The following is a 23,085-nucleotide window of genomic DNA, read 5'->3' as shown; positions in this document are numbered from 1 at the left end:
ATTATTCCATTATTGCCTCATTTTAGGGTTAGTTACATTTTTAATTTTTCAATTTTAGTAAACCAATTCGATTTTCCTCTCCTTTACTTTTGTGTATATTCTTGAGATATTTTATTTTTTGTTACTATGGGGATTACATTTAACATCCTTAGTTTGTAACAATATACTTTGAACTGATACCAACTTAACTTTAATTGCATACAGAAACTGTGTTCATGTACATCTCCGTCTTCTCCTTTTATGTTATTGTTGCCACAAATTACATCTTTATATACTGTGTGGCCATAACATAGATTCATATTTTACACATTTGTGTTTATATCATTTAATAAACACAAAGTGGAATTATCAGTCAAAAAATAATAATACTGGCATTTATATTTACCCTTGAAATTACCTTTACTGGAGATCTTCATTTATACATTTATTTTTTAGAGATCTGAAGTGATTTTACTTTTACTTCCTTCACTTTAAGTCAATCGTGGCATTTCACAGTGATTTCTGGGTTGGGAGCAGAAGGAAGGCAGTATTAACTATCCAGGCTGTGGCAAAGTTGGCCCACGCGGGTGCAGGCAGGGTAGGGGGTGGGAACCCTCACTGGGGCGGCTGGAGGAGCTGGGACTGCCCTGCCAGAGGTAGGTGATGTTTGGAGAGCGAGAGCTTGCATGTGATGTCCTCTGGGGCTTCCAGTTGGCGCAGCTCATCAGGCCGTCCCCTGCGGTGGCCAGTGAGTTGGCCATCATCAGCTCGGCTGCTTGGGAGTTGCCCTTGGCTGAAACGATGGCCGCCTTTTTCTGCTGCTCAGCCTTTCCAGCACAAATCTGGTCTTCTCTGCTTCCTGCTGAGCCACCTGTTTGGCTTTCACCGCTTCTGTGAACTCCTTTTCTAAGGTCAGTCCTGTCAAGGACACATCGTCCAGGATGAGCCCAAAGGTGGCTGGCTGCTCGCCCCTTAAGGTCGCTGCTCACCTGCCTGGAGACCAGCTCTCTCTGAGTGGATAGCTCTCCAGCATCAAAGCAGCCACCACTGACTTGAGGATCTCGGTAGCGATGGAGGGCAGCACACGCCCATCATAGTCCTCTGCGATGCTGGTGAAGATGTGAGGAAGCTGGCTAGCGAAGGGCAGGAAGAGGATGCGCAGTGTGATGCTGACATTCTGTAAAGCTTTGCTACCAGTGATGATTGGCAAATTACATGGTCGAGAAGGGCAGTCAAAGATAATTCTACCACAGTGTCCTGTACTCCATGGAATCGGTCGGAGATGACAGCTCTGTGTCCAGCATCCACACTACATAAGGCAGAGTTCACCAGGCCTCCTGCAACAGCTAAGGCCAGGCCAAACTTTCCAATGTACTCAAACACTTTGACAGCCATGTTTCCTTCTGCTGGGCCCTCTCACACCTGCTTCCACTCTGACCTCCACATGAATTCCCCAGCCGCACACACCAGATCTTTATTTCTTCATACAGCTTTGATAATTATCTAGTGTCCTCTCACTTCAAGCTGCAGAAATCTCATTAGCGTTTCTTGTAGGACAGGTCTAGTGGTAACAGACACTCTCACCTTTTGTTTGTCTTGGAACCTCCTAAATTCTCCCTCATTTTTGAAGGACAATTTTGTCAGATATAAAATTCTTGATTATCAAGGTGATTTTATTTTAGCTCTTTAAATGTGTCATCCCAGTGCCTCTGGGCTATATGGTTTCTGAGAAAAAAATGATCTGTTAGTCTTATTAGTGAGCCCTGTATGGTCATTGATATGTATGAGTCACTTGCCTTTTGTGGCTTTCAAACTTCTTTTTGTTTTTGTTTTTTTGACTATTTGATTATAATGTGTCTCACTGTGGATAACTTTGAATTTATCCTAGTTGGTGTTGATTGAGTGTCTTGAATTTGTAAATTCATATATTTCATCAAATTTTGGAAGTTTTCAGTCATTAAAGAATTCAACCTTTTTGGCCCCTTTCTCTCCTAGAACACTAATAATGCATGTCTTGTTTCCCTTGATGGTACACAGTTCACTTATCGTCTGTTCATTTTTCTTCACTATTTTTTATTTTCTATTCTCAGATTTAATCATTTTTGATTGTCCTATCTTTGTTATTTCTTCTGCCAGCTCAAATCTGTTCTTGGACTCCTCTAGAGAATATTCTATAGATAGTGCTTTTCAGCTGCAGACTTGCTATTTGGTTTTTTAAAATAATTTCTATCTATTGATATTCTCCTTCTGTTTATATGTGCTTTTCAGCTGCAGACTTGCTATTTGGTTTTTTAAAATAATTTCTATCTATTGATATTCTCCTTCTGTTTATATGTTGGTTTTCATTTTCATGTTTTCTTTAATTCTTTTTCTATGTGTTCCCCTAGCTTTGTCAGCATATTTAAAGCCTTACTTTAAAGTGTACAAGTAAGTTCAATGTCTGAGCTTTTTCAGGGATAGTTTATGTTGATTTATTTTATTTCTTTAAATTGGCCATACTTTCTTGTTTCCTTGACTTGTGATTTTTTTTTGTTGACAAGTGGATATTTGGAAATTACAATGTGTTCTCACTGGAAATCAGATTCTTCCCTTTCTCCCGGGTTGCCTATTTTTTTTTCTTTTTTTTCTTTTTTATTGTTAAAGGTTGTAGTATTCCATTTGTTTAGTGACTTTACAAAACTACTTTTGCAAAGATTTTATTTCTTGTTGTGTGTGGTCACTGAAGTCTGTGTTTCTTAGCTTCTGTTCACCCTGCACATTTTCAGAGATTTCTTTGTATGTTAGGAGCTACAACAAGCTAAAATTTCCCACCCTTTTCAAAGACTCTCTCTGTGCCAGGCAACTTCTTCTACACTTTGCTAGCTTACTCCTTGCCTAGGGATCACACTAGGGTGAAACTTTAGAGTTGCCATAGGTCTTTGGTGACCCTTCACCTTTCCCTGTGCATGCAAATGGCTTTTGAAACTCCCCTATATACGCGGCTACTTTTTAATGTCTTAATTTTCCAAAGAAACTCTCCCCAGCTTTTTTCTTAGGGCTTAGGTGGTCTATTGTATGTTTCAACCATATTTTTTTGGCCCCAAGCAAATGATGAGTATTAATTTAGCTTGCACTGTTTTTGAGTGACGCCCACCACTTTTCTGGCCTGACCTCTGAGTTAGGCAAAACAGAGACAAGCACCTTGCATTGGTATTTTAGGTATCTCCAGTCATGGTAGAACAGAGATAAGCAATAATTTGTTAATAAGATCTGTTCTTTCTTTGGAATCAGAGAACAGGATCCCACACTGGAAATACATGCTGCTGCCACTTCAACACCACTGCCATACTGGGAAGGAGATGGAGTTTCCTATCACTCAGCTTTCCTATCATTTTTAAGTTGCTTTTTTTCCCCTTAGATCAGCATTCTATCGGTTGCTGTAACCCTTGATTTTTTTTCCCAGAGTTCTAACAAAGTAACAGTGAAGATATGAAATCAGCCTAGTTGTCCAACAACAGATGTATGGATAAAGAATATATGGTATACATACATCATAGAATACTATTCGGCCAAAACAAAGAATGAAACCCTGTCATTCATATAAACATGGGTGAGACCAGAGGACATTATGTTAAGTGAAATAAGCCAGAAACAGAAAGTTAAACAGATCACATGTACTCACTCATATGTGGATGCTTAAAAAGTTGATCTCATAGGAATAAAAAGTAGAGCAGAGGATGCCAGAGGCTGGGAAGGGTGGTGAAAAAGGAGGCAGCGGGAGAGGTTGTTAAAGAATACAAAATTACAGCTACACAGAAGTCATAACTTCCAGTGCACTATACCACTGGAGGATGACTCTAGTTATCAATAATATATAGTTGTAAATAGCTAGAAGAAGGACAGTGAATGTTCCCAACACAGATAAATGATAAATGTTTCAGTTGTGGATATGCTAATTACCCTGATTGATCACTGCATATTATATGTATCAAAATATCACTGTGTACCCCATGAATATGTACAATTATTGCCCAATTAAAAAGAGAGGGAGAAAAAAAACGTTGGCTATGGACGCTTCTGCTTGTTTTTTTGTTTTTGAGAGACAGGGTTTCACTCTTTTTTGTGCAGGCTGGAGTGCAATGGCGCAATCTCGGCTCACCGCAACCTCTGCCTCTCAGGTTCAAGCAATTCTCCTGCCTCAGCTTCCTGAGTAGCTGGGATTACAGGCATGTGCCACTATGCCTGGCTAATTTGGTATTTTTAATAGAGACGGGGTTTCCCCATGTTGGTCAGGTTGGTCTCGAACTCCTGACCTCAGGAGATCTGCCCACATCGGCCTCCCAAAGTGCTGGGATTACAGGCGTGAGCCATCACGCCCGACCCGCTTCTGCTTGTTTTTAATGTTCTCAAGGGGACATGAAGGCTCAGCGATGCCTACTCTGCCATTTTGCTGACGTTGTCTCTTGAGAAGGTAGTTTGGAATCATATACTTTATTTGTATGAGGGTCTGTGCACATGATGAAAACCTCACTTTTGAATTAAGGCAATTAGTTTATAGTATTCTGTTTAATTCTTCTGTACTTGAGATTTTCACTAAAATGTAATGCTACCTGATATTACATGATAATTAACTGCCATGTCAAGATTTTATTTTTTACTTAGACATAGAATTTGAGAAACCAAAATGATTTTTGAAGCTCTAATACAATGCCTGCCTTGTTCTCAGCCCTCTGACCATATTATCTGCTGTATTCTCACCAACTTTCTAGGAAGACATAACATGACAATAAATTTGACAGTGCCTTCTCAAGTGCAAGTCAGTTTTCAGATATATCATTTCATCACAAATCATTTGCATTTTCAAAATTCCTTGGTTAATTACTTAGTGTTTATCATATTTTTTCTCTATATCGTGTGGCACCATTGACAAGGATTTTGTTGGGCTAATTTTTCTCAAAGAAGAAGAATACGTAGCCACATACACCAAAACCACAGATAATCCAGCTGTAATTTTGAGTCCCTATTGCCAAGATAAGGCTTAATGTCAAGTCAAAGAACAACGAACCAAAATATTTTTTAAAAAATAATTGAAGTAATCCTACTGTTTTTTACAAAGACTCACGATGAAATCTACTTAGAATCTTCTCACCTTTGCTAGTCTCAAAATCATCCCCTTAGAAGGCAACTATACCCTCAAATTCCATTTCTTCCCCAAATTCAAGCCCTCTAAAAATTGACTCTCTTAAATCCAGCCTCAATGATTCTTGAATCAATCCCAACTCCCTGCCTCTCAGTTTATATTATTTTTTATCCCTGTGGAAGAATGTCATCCAGTATAACTTTTACCATCCTCCCCCTCCATTCTGCCTAGCTCTAGTCCCTAAGAGTTAACTGAGCAGCCATGAAGTCTTCCTTAGAAGGCCAAGGAAGAGCTCTAGAATGGGCAGGCTGTGACTGTGTGCTCTCTAACAATATCCAGCCCCTTCCACACATGCTTGGTCCTGCTCTTGAGCCAGCTCTAGCCTGTACATTTTCACAAAGACTGTAGGTCAGTCTCCCTGGTGATGGGACTGGAATATGGTCATCCATGTCCTCAAAGCTCAATGATCAAACTACAGCTGTAGGAGCTCTCTGCTCTTATTTTTGCCATTATTTCTGACAATCGTGTGGAAATTCCTTATTCCACTGTAGGACATATTCTGTATCCAATTTCCTGTAAGCCCCACATAAAGTCTCATCTTTGGCAAAAGGGAGAAGAAGAAATTCCTGAACTTGTCTCCCTTGATAGTACCTGCACTGCGGGAGCCATCTCTAACTATGCATACTGTCACCTCATTGAGTTTTGGCATCAGGAAACTAAGTTCACTTCCAGATCATCTTAATTGAGCTTCTTTGGAAGTGTTGAGGGAGGATTTCTGAGCAAGTAAATAAAATTACACAATGAAAATGAACCCACCATGGTGAGGCTGCACCTTTCCCATCTACTCTTGGGGATTCTTATCATACAAGTTTCAAGTTTTCCTAGAGGAATAATAATAGAAACATTTCGCTATTCCCAAAATTATATCACTTTTAAAAATGTCAAATGCATTGTTTCTTTCACTACCTTTTGAACCTATAACCCAAGATAATTTCCTATCCCTTTTCTCTATTGCCTCCTTTGAACCCAGTAATGAGAACTGTAACATCAGTAATTATTTCTCTATACCATCTTATTACATGCCTAGGACTCAGAATAGATATAGAGGATACTTGCCTGTAATGTGTGTCCAAGAATTCACGTCCTGCCTCTGTTAGCCTACCTTAGAATGTAGGGTGCTCTTTTGTGATGTGGGTGTGTGGTATTCACTAAGGAACTACTTGGAATGTGAGACCTCAAAGGACTGCGTTATAATCTACCTCTACATTGAGTTATTTCTTCATGCCTATTTCTGTCACTGTCACTGTCTTCTTATTTGCAAAAAGGTGAAAAATACTATTAGCCATACCTATCTCAGGCCAGTGATGATTAAAGGAGAGGACATACAGGAAGATACTTCGGAAAAGTTTACTCTTCAATTTTTTAATACTCTCTACAAATGTATGTATTATTTATACCAAGAATGTATTCAAAGCTCTGCTGTTCTAGTTAGACATTTTCCAAGGTATTATCTCTCTTCCGGAATGGTGGTGTGAGGAAGCTCTGTCAACATGCCTTCCAATGAAACAGTTACAACTGTTGAAAGTATTTTAAAAAGCAACCATCTAAAGTCTTTTGAAATTGTTCTTAGAGCATACAGCAAATGAAGAAACACTTATTGAAGCAGATCTACTAAATCTCAGCTAGAACAGTGAGAGTCTGTGACACTTGAGTCACCACCCACTCCTTCCCCTGAGCTCAGTTCTCTATGGGAAGCTGTGGCCAAGAAGATGGGGCTCCCTTTACCCCAGCTTCCAATCAAAGGCTACAGTATTTCCCTGGAAAGAGCAAGTTGCCAGCAGTTTTTATTACCCCACTCCCATTTGTGTTGTAGAGAATAAATTCCATGTGAGCGTGACTGAGAGGGCAATAGCTCCCTTCCTCCGCCAAGACTGCACTTACAAGATAGAGGCCCTATCTCAGGCAGAGGAGACCAAGAACACTGGAGTTCCATACTATGCTCACCCAGCAGGCTCATAGGCAACACTTTCACACTGGGAGAGGCAAACTGAGAAGACCAGAGACTACTACCCAGTGCTCTGCCTCTGAAACAGTGTGTCACTCAGAAGGGTGACACTGTGCTTGTTCCCAGCTCCAGGACATTGATTCAGAGACGGTTTCCCAGGAGAAGGCAGGCCATAACAACAGAACTCTCTGAAGCTTTCTTCAAAGGAAATGAAATTATTTTGGAACTGAGTGTGGGAAAGCTAAGGCAATTGAGTAGAGGGTGATGGCTCTACAGAGCAACAAGCTAAGCCATACACCAACTAGTTCGTCAGAGACAACTGGGAAACAGGCAGACAGGAGAAGGCCCCCAGGAGTCAAAAGAAACCTCAAAAACTACCCCAAGTTTTTGGCCCCAAAGGGGCCCAAAATAATTAAATCAGACCCCAGACATTGTTGAGAACAGTAGAAAAATTAGTCTGCAATTAGTGAAGGCTAACTGCTGACTGTGGTACTAACAGAAGCAGACAGCTTAGCACACAGGAGCCAACAGGAGCACTACTAAAATCTATTATCCCACAATGTCTGTGTGTATCCCTGGACTTCACTCTCTGAGAAACATCACAGGTTTCACACTGTGAGGAAGGTAAACTTTACTGGAACAGTCAAGTCACTAAACAGATAAGCAATAACAGCAGTCCTGGGAGAGGGATAGGTGAGTATTCAGAGGGCTTCAGTGGCAAATCAACCACGCATTTAAAGAAGAAATAATGTTTTACTCAATGCACAAATTCCTCTACAAAATAGAGGAGGAAGGAACACTTCCCAACTTATTTTATGAGACTATTATTATCCTGTTACAAAAGCTGGATAAAGATATCACAAGAAAATAATATTGCATACCAATTCCCTCATGAACACAGCATTAAACTGCTTGAAAAATATTAGCAAGTCAAATTGAGAACATACAAAAGACCATTTTACACCATGGCCGTGAAGGATGTATCCCAAATGGCAAGATTGGTTGAACATCCAAAAATTAACTAATGTTATAAACCGTATTAATAGAATGGAAGGAAAAATCACACATTATTATCTCAATAGTCACAGAAAAAAACATTTAACATTATGCAACACTGATTTATGACCAAAACCCTCAACAAACTTGGAAGAGAAGAAAAACTTTCTCAACCTGATAAAGGGCATCTATGCAAAACCTAAACAGAACATTGTACTTAATGGTGAAAGACTGAAAGTTTTTGTTCTGATACTAGAAACAAAGACAGGATAGCAACTCTCACCTCTTCTATTCAACAATGTACTGGAGATTCTAGACAGGGTAATTATGCAGGGAAAAGAAACAGAAGGCATTCATATTGGAAAGGAAGAAGTAATAATGTTCTTCTACATATAAGATGATGTATATATGTAGAAAAATCCTAAGAAATTCACAAACACACACACACACACACATACAGAAACATGTAGAACTGTACTTTTACAAGGAAAGTGTGGTTGAAGGATACAATATCAATATACAAAAATTAGCTGTATTCCTCCAATACATAAGTAAATATAAAATTAAGAATACAATTTGTAATGTTGACTTACATCATTTCTTTGGCTTATCTCTAGGTTCACTAAGTAAGTGCAGTCAAAATTCAAAAACAAAAGAATACAATTTGTTTCATAATAAATAAAAAGGAATAAAATACTTAAAAATCTGCTTACCAAAAGAATATTATATTATATTTGTACATTTAAAAATTGCAGGTCCAGGGCACCCAAGATGGCCGAATAGGAACAGCTCCAGCCTCCAGCTTCCAGCATGAGCAACACAGAAGATGGGTGATTTCTGCATTTTCAACTGAGGTACGGGTTTCATCTCACTGGGGCATGTTGGACAGTCGGTGCTGGTCAGTGGGTGCAGCCCAACCAGCAAGAGCGGAAGCAGGGTGAGGCATTGCCTCACCTGGGAAGTGCAAAGGGGAAGGGAATTCCTTTTCCTAGCCAAGGGAAACTGAGACCCACAACACCTGGAAAATCGGGTAACTCCCACCCTAATACTGTGCTTTACCAAGGGTCTTAGCAAACGGCACACCAGGAGATTATATCCCACGCCTGGCCCGGAGGGTCCCACACCCACAGAGCCTCCCTCATTGCTAGCACAGCAGTCTGAGATCTAACTGCAAGGCAGCAGAGAGGCTGGGGGAGGGGCCCCACCATTGCTGAGGCTTAAGTAGGTAAACAAAGCCACCATGAAGCTGGAACTGGATAGATCCCACCGCAGCTCAAGGAGGCCTGCCTGCCTCTGTAGACTCCACCTCTGGGGACAGGGCATAGTTAAACAAAAAGCAGCAGAAACCTCTGCAGATGTAAATGTCCCTGTTTGACAGCTTTGAAGAGAGCAGTGGTTCTCTCAGCATGGAGGGTGAGATCTGAGAACGGACAGATTGCCTGCTCAAATGGGTCCCTGACCCCTGAGTAGCCTAACTGGGAGACATCCCCCACTAGGTGCAGACTGACACCTCACACCTCACATGGCTGGGTACACCTCTGAGACAAAGCTTCCAGAGCAACAATCAGACAGCAACACTCGCTGTTCAGCAATATTCTATCTTCTGCAGCCTCCACTGCTGATACCCAGGCAAACAGGGTCTGGAATGGACCTCAAGCAAACTCCAACAGACCTGCAGCCAAGGGTCCTGACTGTTAGAAGGAAAACTAACAAACAGAAAGGACACCCAAACCAAACCCATCAGTACATCACCATCATCAAAGACCATAATCAACGGCAGATAAAACCACAAAGATGGGGAAAAAGCAGTGCAGAAAAGCTAGAAATTCAAAAAATCAGAGTGCATCTCCCCCTCCAAAGGAACACAGTTCATTGCCAGCAGCGGAACAAAGCAGGATGGACAATGACTTCGATGAGTTGAGAGAAGAAGGCTTCAGTCGATCAAACTTCCCAGAGCTAAAGGAAGAACTATGTACACGTACCCAGCGCAAAGAAACTATAAACCTTGAAAAAAGAATGGAAGAATGGATAACTAGAATAATCAATGCAGAGAAGTCCATAAACGAACTGATAGAGATGAAAACCATGACACAAGAACTACATGACAAATGCACAAGCGTCAGTAACCGACTCGATCAGTTGGAAGAAAGAGTATCAGTAATTGAAGATCAAATGAATGAAATGAAGCGAGAAGACAAGTTTAGAGAAAAAATGAGTAAAAAAAAATGAACAAAGTCTCCAAGAATTATGGGATTATGTGAAAAGACCAAATCTACATCTGATTGGTGTGCCTGAAAGTGACAGGGAGAATGGAACCAAGTTGGAAAACACTCTGCAGGATATTATCCAGGAGAACTTCCCCAACCTAGCAAGGCAGGACAACATTCAAATTCAGGAAATACAGAGAATGCCACAAAGATACTCCTCGAGAAGAGCAACTCCAAGACACACAATTGTCAGATTCACCAAAGTTGAAATGAAGGAAAAAGTGTTAAGGGCAGCCAGAGAGAAAGGTTTGGTTACCCACAAAGGAAAGTCCATCAGACTAACAGCAGATCTCTCAGCACAAACTCTACAAGCCAGAAGAGAGTGGGGTCAATATTCAACATTCTTAAAGAAAAGAATTTTCAACCCAGAATTTCATATCCAGCCAAACTAAGTTTCATAAGTGAAGGAGAAATAAAATCCTTTAAAGACAAGCAAATGCTTAGAGATTTTGTCACCACCAGGCCTGCCCTACAAGAGATCCTGAAGGAAGCACTAAACATGGAAAGGAACAACAGGTACAGCCATTGCAAAAACATGCCAAAGTGTAAAGTCCATTGATGCTAGGAAGAAACTGCATCAACTAACAAGCAAAATAACCAGCTAATATCATAATGACAGGATCAAGTTCACACATAACAATCTTAACCTTAAATGTAAATAGACTAAATGGTCCAATTAAAAGACACAGAGTGGCAAATTGGATAAAGAGTCAAGACCCATCAGTCTGCTGTATTCAGGAGACCCATCTCACATGCAGAGACATATATAGGCTCAAAATAAAGGGATAGAGGAAGATCTACCAAGCAAATGGAAAACAAAAAAAAGCAGGGGTTGCAATCCTAGTCTCTGATAAAACAGACTTTAAACCATCAAAGATCAAAAGACACAAAGAAAGCCATTACATAATGGTAAAGGGATCAATTCAACCAGAAAATCTAACTATTCTAAATATATATGCACCCAAAACAGGAGCACCCAGATTCATAAAGCAAGTCCTTAGAGACTTACAAAGAGACTTAGACTCCCATACAATAATAATGGGAAACTTTAACACCCATTGTCAACATTAGACAGATCAATGAGACAGAAGGTTAACAAGGATATCCAGGAATTGAACTCAACTCTGCACCAAGAGGACCTAAAAGACATCTACAGAACTCTCCACCCCAAATCAACAGAATATACATTCTTCTCAGCACCACATAACACTTATTCCAAAATTGACCACATAGTTGGAAGTAAAGCACTCCTCAGCAAATGTAAAAGAACAGAAATTATAACAAACTGTCTCTCAGACCACAGTACAATCAAACTAGAACTCAGGACTAAGAAACTCAATCAAAACCACTCAACTACATGGAAACTGAACAAACTGCTCCTGAATGACTACTGGGTACATAATGATATGAAGGCAGAAATAAAGATGTTCTTTGAAACCAATGAGAACAAAGATACAACATACCAGAATCTCTGGAACACATTTAGTGTCTAGAGGGAAATTTATAGCACTAAATGCTCACAAGTGAAAGCAGGAAAGATCTAAAATTGACACCCTAACATCACAATTAAAACAACTAGAGAAGCAAGAGCAAACACATTCAAAAGCTAGCAGAAGGCAAGAAATAACTAAGATCAGAGCAGAACTGAAGGAGATAGAGACACAAAAAACCCTCCAAAGAATCCATGAATCCAGGAGCTGGTTTTTTGAAGCAATCAACAAAATTGATAGACTGCTAACAAGACTAATAAAGAAGAAAAGAAAGAAGAATCAAATAGACGCAATAAAAAATGATAAAGGGGATATCACCACCGACCCCACAGAAATACAAACTACCATCAGAGGATACTATAAACACTTCTATGCAAATAAACTAGAAAACCTAGAAGAAATGGATAAATTCCTGGACACATACACTCTCTCAAGACTAAACCAGGAAGAAGTTGAATCCCTGAATAGACCAATAGTAGGCTCTGAAACTGAGGCAATAATTAATAGCCTACTGACCAAACAAAGTCCAGGAGCAGACGGATTCAGAGCCAAATTCTACCAGAGGTACAAGGAGGAGCTGGTACCATTCCTTGTGAAACTATTCCAATGGATAGAAAAAGAGAGAATCCTCCCTAACTCATTTTATGAGGCCAACATCATCCTGATACCAAAGCCTGGCAGAGACACAACAAAAAAAGAGAATTTTAGACCAATATCCCTGATGAACATTGATGCAAAAATCCTCAATAAAATACTGGCAAACTGAATCCAGTAGCACATCAAAAAGCTTATCCACCATGATCAAGTGGGCTTCATCCCGGGGATGCAAGCCTGATTCAACGTACGCAAATCAATAAACATAAGCCAGCATGTAAACAGAAACAAGACAAAAACCACATGATTATCTCAATAGATGCAGAAAAGGCCTTTGACAAAATTCAACAGCCCTTCATGCTAAAAACTCTCAATAAATTTGGTATTGATGGAACGTATCTCAAAATAGTAAGAGCTATTTATGACAAACCCACAGCCAATATCATACTGAATGGGCAAAAACTGGAAGCATTCCCTTTGAAAACCGGCACAAGACAGGGATGCCCTCTCTCACCACTCCTATTCAGCATAGTCTTGGAAGTTCTGGTCGGGGCAATCAGGCAAGAGAAAGAAATAAAGGGTATTCAATTAGGAAATGAGAAGTCAACTTGTCCCTGTTTGCAGAAGACATGATTGTATATTAGAAAACCCCATTGTCTCAGCCCAAAATCTCCTTAAGCTGATAAGCAACTTCAGCAAAGTCTCAGGATACAAAATCAATGTGCAAAAATCACAAGCTTTCTTATACACCAATAACAGACAGAGAGCCAAATCATGAATGAACTCCCATTCACAATTGCTTCAAAGAGAATAAAATACCTAGGAATCCAACTTACAAAGGATGTGAGGGACCTCTTCAAGGAGAACTACAAACCACTGCTCAGTGAAATAAAAGAGGACACCAACAAATGGAATAACATTCCATGCTCATGGTTAGGAAGAATCAATATCGTGAAAATGGCCATACTGCCCAAGATAATTTATAGATTCAATGCCATCCTCATTAAGCTACCAATGACTTTCCTAACAGAATTGGAAAAAACAGATTTAAAGTTCATATGGAACCAAAAAAGACCCTACATTGCCCAGACAATCCTAAGCCAAAAGAACAAAGCTGGAGGCATCATGCTACCTGACTTCAAACTATACTACAAGGCTACAGTAACCAAAACAGCATGGTACTGGTACCAAAACAGAGATATAGACCAATGGAACAGAACAGAGCCCTCAGAAATAATATCACATATCTTCAGCCATCTGATCTTTGACAAACCTGACAAAAACAAGAAATGGGGAAAGCATTCCCTATTTAATAAATGGTGCTGGGAAAATTGGCTAGTCATAAGTAGAAAGCTGAAACTGGATCCTTTCCTTACTCCTTATACGAAAATTAATTCAAGATGGATTAGAGACTTAAATGTTAGACCTAAAACCATAAAAACCCTAGAAGAAAACCTAGGTAATACCATTCAGGACATAGGCATGGGCAAGCACTTCATGTCTAAAACACCAAAGCAACGGCAACAAAAGCCAAAATTGACAAATGGGATCTAATTAAACTAAAGAGCTTCTGCACAGCAAAAGAAACTACCATCAGAGTGAACAGGCAACCCACAGAATGGGAGAAAATTTTTGCAATCTACTCATCTGACAAAGGGCTAATATCCAGAACCTACAAAGAACTCAAACAAATTTACAAGAAAAAAACAAACAATCCCATCAAAAAGTGGGCAAAGGATATGAACAGCCACTCCTCAAAAGAAGACATTCATACAGCCAACAGACACATGAAAAAATGCTCATCATCACTGGCCATCAGAGAAATGCAAATCAAAACCACAGTGAGATACCATCTCACACCAGTTAGAATGGCAATCATTAAAAAGTCAGGAAAGAACAGGTGTTTGAGAGGATGTGGAGAAATAGGAACACTTTTACACTGTTGGTGGGACTTTAAACTAGTTCAACCATTGTGTAAAACAGTGTGGCGATTCCTCAAGGATATAGAACTAGAAATACCATTTGACCCAGCCATCCCGTTACTGGGTATATACCCAAAGGATTATAAATCATGCTGCTATAAAGGCACATGCACATGTATGTTTACTGCAGCACTATTCACAATAGCAAAGACTTGGAATCAACCCAAATGTCCACGTGACAGACTGGATTAAGAAAATGTGGCACATATACACCATGGAATACTATGCAGCCATAAAAAAGGATGAGTTCGTGTCCTTTGTAGGGACATGGATGCAGCTGGAAACCATCATTCTCAGCAAACTATCGCAAGAACAGAAAACCAAACACCGCATGTTCTCACTCATAGGTGGGAATTGAACAATGAGATCACTTGGACACAGGAAGGGGAACATCACACACCGGGGCCTGTCCTGGGGAGCAGGGAGCAGGGAGGGATAGCATTAGGAGATATACCTAAAGTAAATGACGAGCTAATGGGTGCAGCACACCAACATGGCACACGTATACATATGTAACAAACCTGCACATTGTGCACATGTACCCTGGAACTTAAAGTAAAATAAAAAATAAATAAATAAAAATTGCAACATATTTTTAAGGAAAATTATAGAAGAAATAAATAAATAGAAAAATATTCCATGTTTATAGATAGGAGGAGTCAATATCGTTAAGATGGGAATTCTTCGCAAATTGATCTACAGGAAATTCATATCAAAATTCCAGCAGGCTTTGGCAGAAGCTTACAAATAGATCTTGAAAGGTATATAACAATGTGAAAACTCAGAATATCTGAAATAATTTTGAAAGAGAATGAAGTTGAAATACTATCACTTCTTGATTTGCAAACTTACTGGTAGAGTTATCAAGACAGTGTGATACCGGCATAAGGATAGAAATATAGATCAATAGAAAAAATTAAAAGTGTGTCAGTAAATCCTTATATTATTACAATATACACTTGGAATTGATGAATTGTATGATATGTAAAATATGTCTGAGTTAGATTAACCGTAAAGAAAATAGAAGTTGACCTGTTCTCACTAAAGCAGCAGTCTTGCCCTGACACAACACAATTTATAATTAGAGTGAAGTGATCATTCATTCATATTGTCTGTCTAACTGAGGAAAAAATGAACATTCTGAGGAAAATGGTCAATTTTGTTCTCCAAAATCATTTATATATAATGTCTGGCATTAATTTTTTAGAAGGGGACAGATAACTAGGAGAAAAATATGACTGACAATCATAATAAAAATCAAGAACAATGAAATAGCTATTATAATTATACAAAGAAAAGAAAAATTGAACAAAGTGGGTGAAAGATGGGAAGTCTAAAAGAACATTGTAATATATAAGAGAATCAAATTGTGATTATAAAAATTCAGAACATAATACCTAAACTTCAGAATTCATTGAGTCCATGTAAGAGCAGGCTGGGCAGAGCAGAAGAGAGAAATAATGAACTAAAAAGCAGGTAAATAGAAAACATCCACACTTGAAATAGAAAGAAGAAAAAAGATTGAAAATAGAGAACAGACTGTAAGAGACATTAGGAAAGCTTTCAGGTGATCTAATATGTATTTAATTTGAGTTCAGAAGGTATGGAGAGAGAGAACAGGAAAAAACAAGAGAAGAACTAAAATTTTCAAAATCTGGTGTAAGATATCAGACTACAGATTTAAGATAGTTAAGCCAAAGCTTAAGCAGTTTCAAAAAAGGAAAAGGAAAAAAGAAAGCCAACAACCGGGCAAATCAAGCTTTGGATAATCCCAGATACAGGGCGAAAAATAGTTAAGCTTTGGATGACCACACATACAGAGTGAAACAAAAAATTTAAAGCAGCCAGGAGAAAGGTTACATTTATTACTTGCAAAGGGCCAATATTAAGATTGGCAAATGACTTTTCAAGTGAATGCATTTGTCAGAAGATAGGGGAAAACCATCTTTAAAAGAATGTGGGGTGTGTATGGAGGGGAGGTGACTACTAAGTAAGACATGTATTCTCAGTAAAAACAAGCTCCACAAATGATGGGTAAATAAAGATATTTCCATGTGAACAAAACCTGGCAGAATTTACCATGAAATCTGTAATAACTGAAATATTAAACAAAAATTTTCAGTCTGGAGGAAAATGATCTCAGATGGAAGTGCTAAAAAGGATAAAGATTACCAGAAATAGTAAAATGGGATAAAACACAAAAGAATATTGACTAAAGTAATGACAATAACAGTGTCCTGTGGGGTCCATCACATTTGTGAAGCAAAATACATGACAACAATAGCACAAACAGTGGAGGAAATATATATAGATAACAGTTATAAAGTTGTACATTATTTTCAACACAATAAAAGTATTAATTTGAGGTAGATTACAATATTTCAAGGATATGTATTAAAATATTCATGATAATCACTAAAAGAACAATGCAACAAATATAAAACTAGAAATCTGGTAAAGGAGAGGAAATAAAATATGAAAAAACTTGATTCATCCAATAGAAGTCTGGAAAGTAGAGTCAAAGAAAAAAGTATGGATACAATAATTAGAAAGCAAATACCAAAACGAAAGCCCTACACCCAATTATATCAGTGATGATGTTAAATGTAAATGATCTAAGCACTTCAATTAAAAGGTTGAAATTTCCAGACCTGATTAAAAAAAAAAAAAAACTCAAGTATACGCCCTTTAAAAGAGGCATGTTTTAAATATGAGAGACAGATAGGTTAAAATTAAACGGCCCAAGGGAAATGATTGCATATATCAATCAGAGTACTTCCATAAGAATGTTTGCAGCAGCTTTAAATACATAAAGTAGTCTAAATCTGGAAATGACTCAGAACATATCACTGCTACATGAATACATGAATAAGTCTCACAGGCACCATATTGAGCAAATGGAACTAGACACAGCAATGTACATCTTCTATAATTTTATTTATATGATGGTTAAGAGCAGTTAAAACTAATCAATGGTGGTTGAAGTCAGAATAGGTGATCTCTGAAAGAAGGAGTATATGGTCTGGGGAATGCACAATGACAAGTTTGAGGATAAATGTTCTAAGAGGTCTGGGAAGTGGTTATATATATGTGTGTGTGTGTGTGTGTGTGTGTGTGTGTGTGTGTGTGTGTGTGTATGAATTTATTGAGCTATACCTTAAGGATCATTTCCCTTTGCTCATTGAAATGAATGTATGTTAGACCTCACCTAAGAAGAAGGAACAGAAACAAGCAAATGCACAAATGCGACCAAAGTGCATACATAGGTTCCTAACCTTCCATTGCTAGAAACTTAGGTTGTAGCCAATATTTCACCATAACAAAAATATTTTTAGAAGGAAAATGACACCACATTTATTAATCTTAAAAAAAAAAGAATAAATGATTGTCCACGTAGTAATGATAGTCAGTTAGTCTACTTAATAGGGGCTGCCTCCATCCAGCTCTGCAACTCCACTTCCACCTGCTCCCTGCCAATTTTTTTCCAAAGAGAGCTTTAAATTTCCAAATTCAAATACATAGGGATGAGAAGGCCAAAACAAATTTATTGCCAATTTCTGAGATAAAAGGAGCAAGTCACCTCCCATCTGCCCACATTTCTAATGTCCAGCCCTTCCTTCTAGGATATAGTCTGAGGGCATCTCTCTTTAATGCACAGAGGAGAAAACCCAGCCAGGTAATTGAGTGTATGACTCGGTCCGATGAAGGTAAGGCTGACAAGGCAGAACCAGTCCACTGTCACTGAGTCACAGATGGCCAGCCCCAAAGGAAAGAGCCTCTCGTTATGAGGTGTGCAGAGACAAGCTAGTATCCCAACACATCCATCCTGTGGTGCATGTGCACATCTGGCATCAATTCCCCCACTTCCCTTTCCAGGGAGGCCTGTGTGTACGCGCGCGTGTATGTGTGTGTGTGTGTCTGTGTGTAAGAGCCATCTAAGCAAGTGAGAATTTCCAACAAGCAAGGCACAGAGGACAGATGTCGGACAACCGGGACAAGTTAAAGAGGAGGCGGCTAATAAATGTGCTTTCCCAGGGCCACCTCTGGAAGGAAGAGGTCACATCAAGACGTTCCTCTTTGCTTTTCACAAGCAAGTCATGTTAATGTTCTAAAAGAGTTTTGAGAGATGAACTTCTGACCCTAATTTGTGCAGACAGGTGAACCTGTCTTCAATTAGTGCTCAATTGCTTCTTCCTGAGGTTCTCCAATTTTGCCTCTTCCTCATGGTCCTTTTAAAGAACCTAATATCTACATGTCATCTCTGATTTGTGCCAGCTTAGTCCTCACGCCCCATGTACCACATGCTTTTGTCAGTCTCTGCAATGCCTGGTATTGCCCTTACCTCCCTTGCTCCACCCTTCCCTCTGCCCCACCCTTCTTCCCTCCTCTCCCTGCAGGTGCCCTAACTCTGCCAGCCCACGTCATTATCCAGTGTCTCAGGCACCTTCTGCCTTCTTATGGTTTTCTTCCATTTCTCATGGTTCTCCAGGGTCTTTGGGCTCCATGGAGGAGGAGGACGCTCTGCCTCCCTTGCCCAGGCAATCCTGAACAGGAGCCTGTGAGCCAACATACTTCCTGAAGGTACATCCTTGAGTGTGTATTGCCCTCTGGGTTTTTCCAGAGAGGCGCAGCTGTGCTATGGGACAGAGTTTGAGCATTTCTGTTCAATTAAAACACCATCTAATCTCATCACAATATCACCTGACTCCTAACAGGAATGACATCTGTTTGTGGGAGACCACCTTTGATTGAGTGTGAAAGGAAGAAGCAAGGACAGGCCGGCATGGAGTAAAAGCCACACTGTCCCAGGCTGTGCGCCATCCTTCGGCACTCACCGTGAGCTCTAGGCCCTTGCCTTTGAAGTTTCACACCCCTGTGGATCGGGGCCCTTACTATACTGTGAGAATAATATGCATGACCATTATATGAATAATAAGCAGCATTCCTAATGCCAGAAAACACAGAACTGAGTAGTGACCTGGCCGTGCTACATTCATGTAATGTTGAACATTTCCAGTCTGTTGGCCTCATTTTTTACCTCTACAAAAATGTAAATATTAGAAGGATCTTAGAAGTTTATGAATTCTCCTTTAATATGTATCTTTCTGTGAATCAGAGTCCTAGGATGGAACCATAAGCACTTTTTTAAAATTTTACTTTAAGTTCAGAGATACATGTGCAGAATGTGTGGGTGTGTTACATAGGTATACATGTGCCATGGTGGTTTGCTGCATCTATCAACCCGTCATCTAGATTTTAAGCCCTGAATGCATTAGGTATTTGTCCCAATGCTCTCCCTCTCCTCGCCCCACACCCCCTGACAGGCCCCTGTGTGTGTTGTTCCCCTCCCTGTGTCCATGTGTTCTCATTGTTCAACTCCCATTTATGAGTGAGAACATGCAGTGTTTGGTTATCTGCTCCTGTGTTAGTTTGCTGAGGATGATGGCTTCCAGCTTCATTCATGTCCTGAAAAAGGACATGTTCTCATTCTTTTTGTGGCTGTATAGTATTGCATGGTGTACATGTACCAGATTTTCTTTATCCAGTCTATTATTGATGAGCATTTGGGTTGATTCCACGTCACTGCTATTGTAAATAGTGCTGTAGTAAACATAGGTGAACCTGTGTCTTTACAGTAGACTGATTTATATTCCTTTGGGTATATACCCAGTAATTAGATTGCTGGGTCAAATGGTATTTCTGGTTCTCGATCCTCGAGGAATCACCACAGTGTCTTCCACAATGTTTGAACTAATTTATATTCCCACCAACATTGTAAAGGTGTTCCCATTTCTCCTCAGCCTCGCCAGCATCTAGTTTTTCCTGACTTTTTAATAATCGTCACTCTGACTAGCGTGAAATGGTATATCATTGTGGTTTTGATTTGCATTTCTCTAATGATCAGTGATGATGAGCTTTTTTCATATGTTTTTTAGCCACATGAATGTCTTCTTTCTGTTCATATATTTTGCCCACTTTTTGATGGGGTTGTTTTTTTCTTGTAAATTTGTTTAAGTTCCTTGTAGATTTTGGATATTAGACCTTTGTCAGATGGGTAGATTACAAACATTTTCTCCCATTCTGTAGGTTGCCTGTTCACTCTGATGCTAGTTTCTTTGCTGTGCAGAAGCTCTTTAGTTTATTTAGATCCCATTTGTCAATTTTGGCTTCTGTTGCGATTGCTTTTGGTGTTTTATTCATGAAGTCTTTGCCCATGCCTATGTCCTGAATGGTGTAGCCTAGGTTTTCTTCTAGGATTGTTATAGTTTTGGGTTTTACATTTAAGTCTTTAATCCATCTTTAATTAATTTTTGTATAAGGTATAAGGAAGGGGTCTAGTTTCAGTTTTCTGCATATGGCTAGGAAGTTTTCCCAGCACCATTTATTAAATAGGGAATCTTTCCCCATTATTTGCTTTTGTCAGGTTTGTCAAAGGTAAGATTGTTGTAGATGTGTGGTGTTATTTCTGAGGTCTCTGTTGTGTTCCACTGGTCTATATATCTGTTTTGGTACCAGTACCATGCTATTTTGGTTGCTATAGCCTTGTAGAATAGTTTGAGGTCAGGTTGTGTGACGCCTCCAGCTTTGTTCTTTTTGCTTAGGATTGTCTTGGCTATATGGACTCTTTTTTGGTTCCATATGAAATTTAAAGTAGTTTCTTCTAATTTTCTGGAGAATGTTAATCATAGTTTGGTGGGAATAGCACTGAATCTATAAATTACTTTGGGCAGTATGACCATTTTCATGATATTGATTCTTCCTATCTGTGAGCATGAAATGTTTTTCCTCTTGTTTGTGTCCTCTCTTATTTCCTTGAACAGTGGTTTGTAGTTCTCCTTGAAGAGGTCCTTCACATCCCTTGTAAGCTGTATTCCTAGGTATTTTATTGTCTTTGTAGCAATTGTGAATAGGAGTTCATTCATGATTAGGCTCTCTGCTTCTCTATAGGAATGCTTGTGATTTTTGCACAATAATTTTGTATCTTGAGACTTTGCTACAGCTGCTTATCAGCTTAAGGAGTTTTGGGGCTGAGACAATGGGGTTTTCTAAATATAGAATCATGTCATCTGCAAACAGAGACATTTTGACTTTCTCTTTTCCTATTTGAATACCCTTTATTTCTTTCTTTTGCCTGATTGCCATGGCCAGGACTTCCAATACTATGTTAAATAGAAGTGGTGAGAGAGGGCATCCTTGTCTTGTCCTGGTTTTCAAAGGGAATGCTTCCAGCTTTGCCCCTTCACTTTGATATTGGCTATAGGTTTTTCACACATAGCTCTTATTATTTTTAAATATGTTCCATCAATACCTAGTTTATTAAGAGTTTTTTGCCTGAAGGGTTGTTGAATTCTACTGAAGGCCTTTTCTGCGTCTATTGAGATAATCATGTGGTTTTGTCATTGGTTCTCTTTATATGATGGATGACATTTATTGATTTGTGTAATTTGAACCAGCTTTGAATCCCAGGGATGAAGCCTACTTGATTGTGGTGGATAAGCTATTTGATGTGCTGCTGGATTTGGTTTGCCAGTATTTTATTGAGGATTTTCACATCAAAGTTCAGCAGGGATATTGGCCTAAAGTTTTCTTTTCAGTGGTTTCTCTGCCAGGTTTTGGTATCAGGATGATGCTGGCCTCATAAAATGAGTTAGGGAGGAGTCCGCCCTTTTCGATTGTTTGGAATAGTTTAATAAGGAGTGATACCAGCTCCTCTTTGTACCTCTGGTAGAATTTGGCTGTGAATCCATCTGCTCCTGGGCTTTTATTGGTTGGTAGGCTGTTAATTATTGCCTCAATTTTAGAACTTGCTGTTGGTCTATTCAGGGATTCGATTTCTTCCTGGTTTAGTCTTGGGAGGGTGTATGTGTCCAGGAATTTATCCATTTCTTCTAGATTTTCTATTTTATTTGTGTAGAGGTGTTTGTAGTATTCTCTGATGGTAATTTGTATTTCTGTGGGATCAGCGGTAATATCCCTTTTATCATTTTTTACTGTGTCTATCTGATTCTTCTCTCTTTTCTTCTTTATTATTCTAGCTAGTGGTCTATCTATTTTGTTAATTTTTTCAAAAAATCAGCTCCTGGTTTCATTGATATTTTGAAGGGATTTTCATGTCTCTATCTCTTTCAGTTCTGCTCTGACCTTAGTTATTTCTTGTCTTCTGCTAGCTTTTGAATTTGTTTGCTCTTCCCCCTCTAGTTCTTTTCATTGTGATGTTAGACTGTCGATTTGAGATTTTTCCAGCTTTCTGATGTGGGCATTTAGTGCTATAAATTTCCCTCTTCACGCTGCTTCAGCTGTGTCCCAAAGATTCTGGTACATTGTCTATTTGTTCTCATTGGTTTCCAAGAACTTCTTGATTTCTGCCTTGCTTTTGTTATTTACCCAGGAGTCATTCAGGAGCAGTTTGTTTAATTTCCATGTAGTTGTGCGGTTTTGAGTGAGTTTCTTTATGCTGAGTTCTAATTTAATTGTAGTGTGATTGGAGAGACTGTTTATTATGATTTCAGTTCTTTTGCATTTGCTGAGGAGTGTTTCACTTCCAACTATGTTGCCAATTTTAGAGTAAGTGCCATGTGGCACTGAGAAGAATGTATATTCTACTTATTTGAGGTGAAGAGTTCTGCAGATATCTATTAGGTCCACTTGATCC

The 23,085-nt window shown here is 39.1% G+C and overlaps 1 pseudogene; it reads right to left on the bottom strand.

Moving 5' to 3' along the window:
- Positions 1–594: 594 nt before the first annotated feature.
- On the bottom strand, positions 595–1,374 carry LOC112632003 (annotated as a pseudogene).
- Between the last annotated feature and the right edge of the window lie 21,711 nt (positions 1,375–23,085).

The sequence above is a fragment of the Theropithecus gelada genome, chromosome 9 (genome assembly GCF_003255815.1).
Source record: "Theropithecus gelada isolate Dixy chromosome 9, Tgel_1.0, whole genome shotgun sequence".
NCBI classification, from domain to species: domain Eukaryota; kingdom Metazoa; phylum Chordata; class Mammalia; order Primates; family Cercopithecidae; genus Theropithecus; species Theropithecus gelada.
The sequence above is the reverse complement of the archived record's forward strand: the minus strand, read 5'-3'. Positions and strand labels throughout refer to the sequence as shown.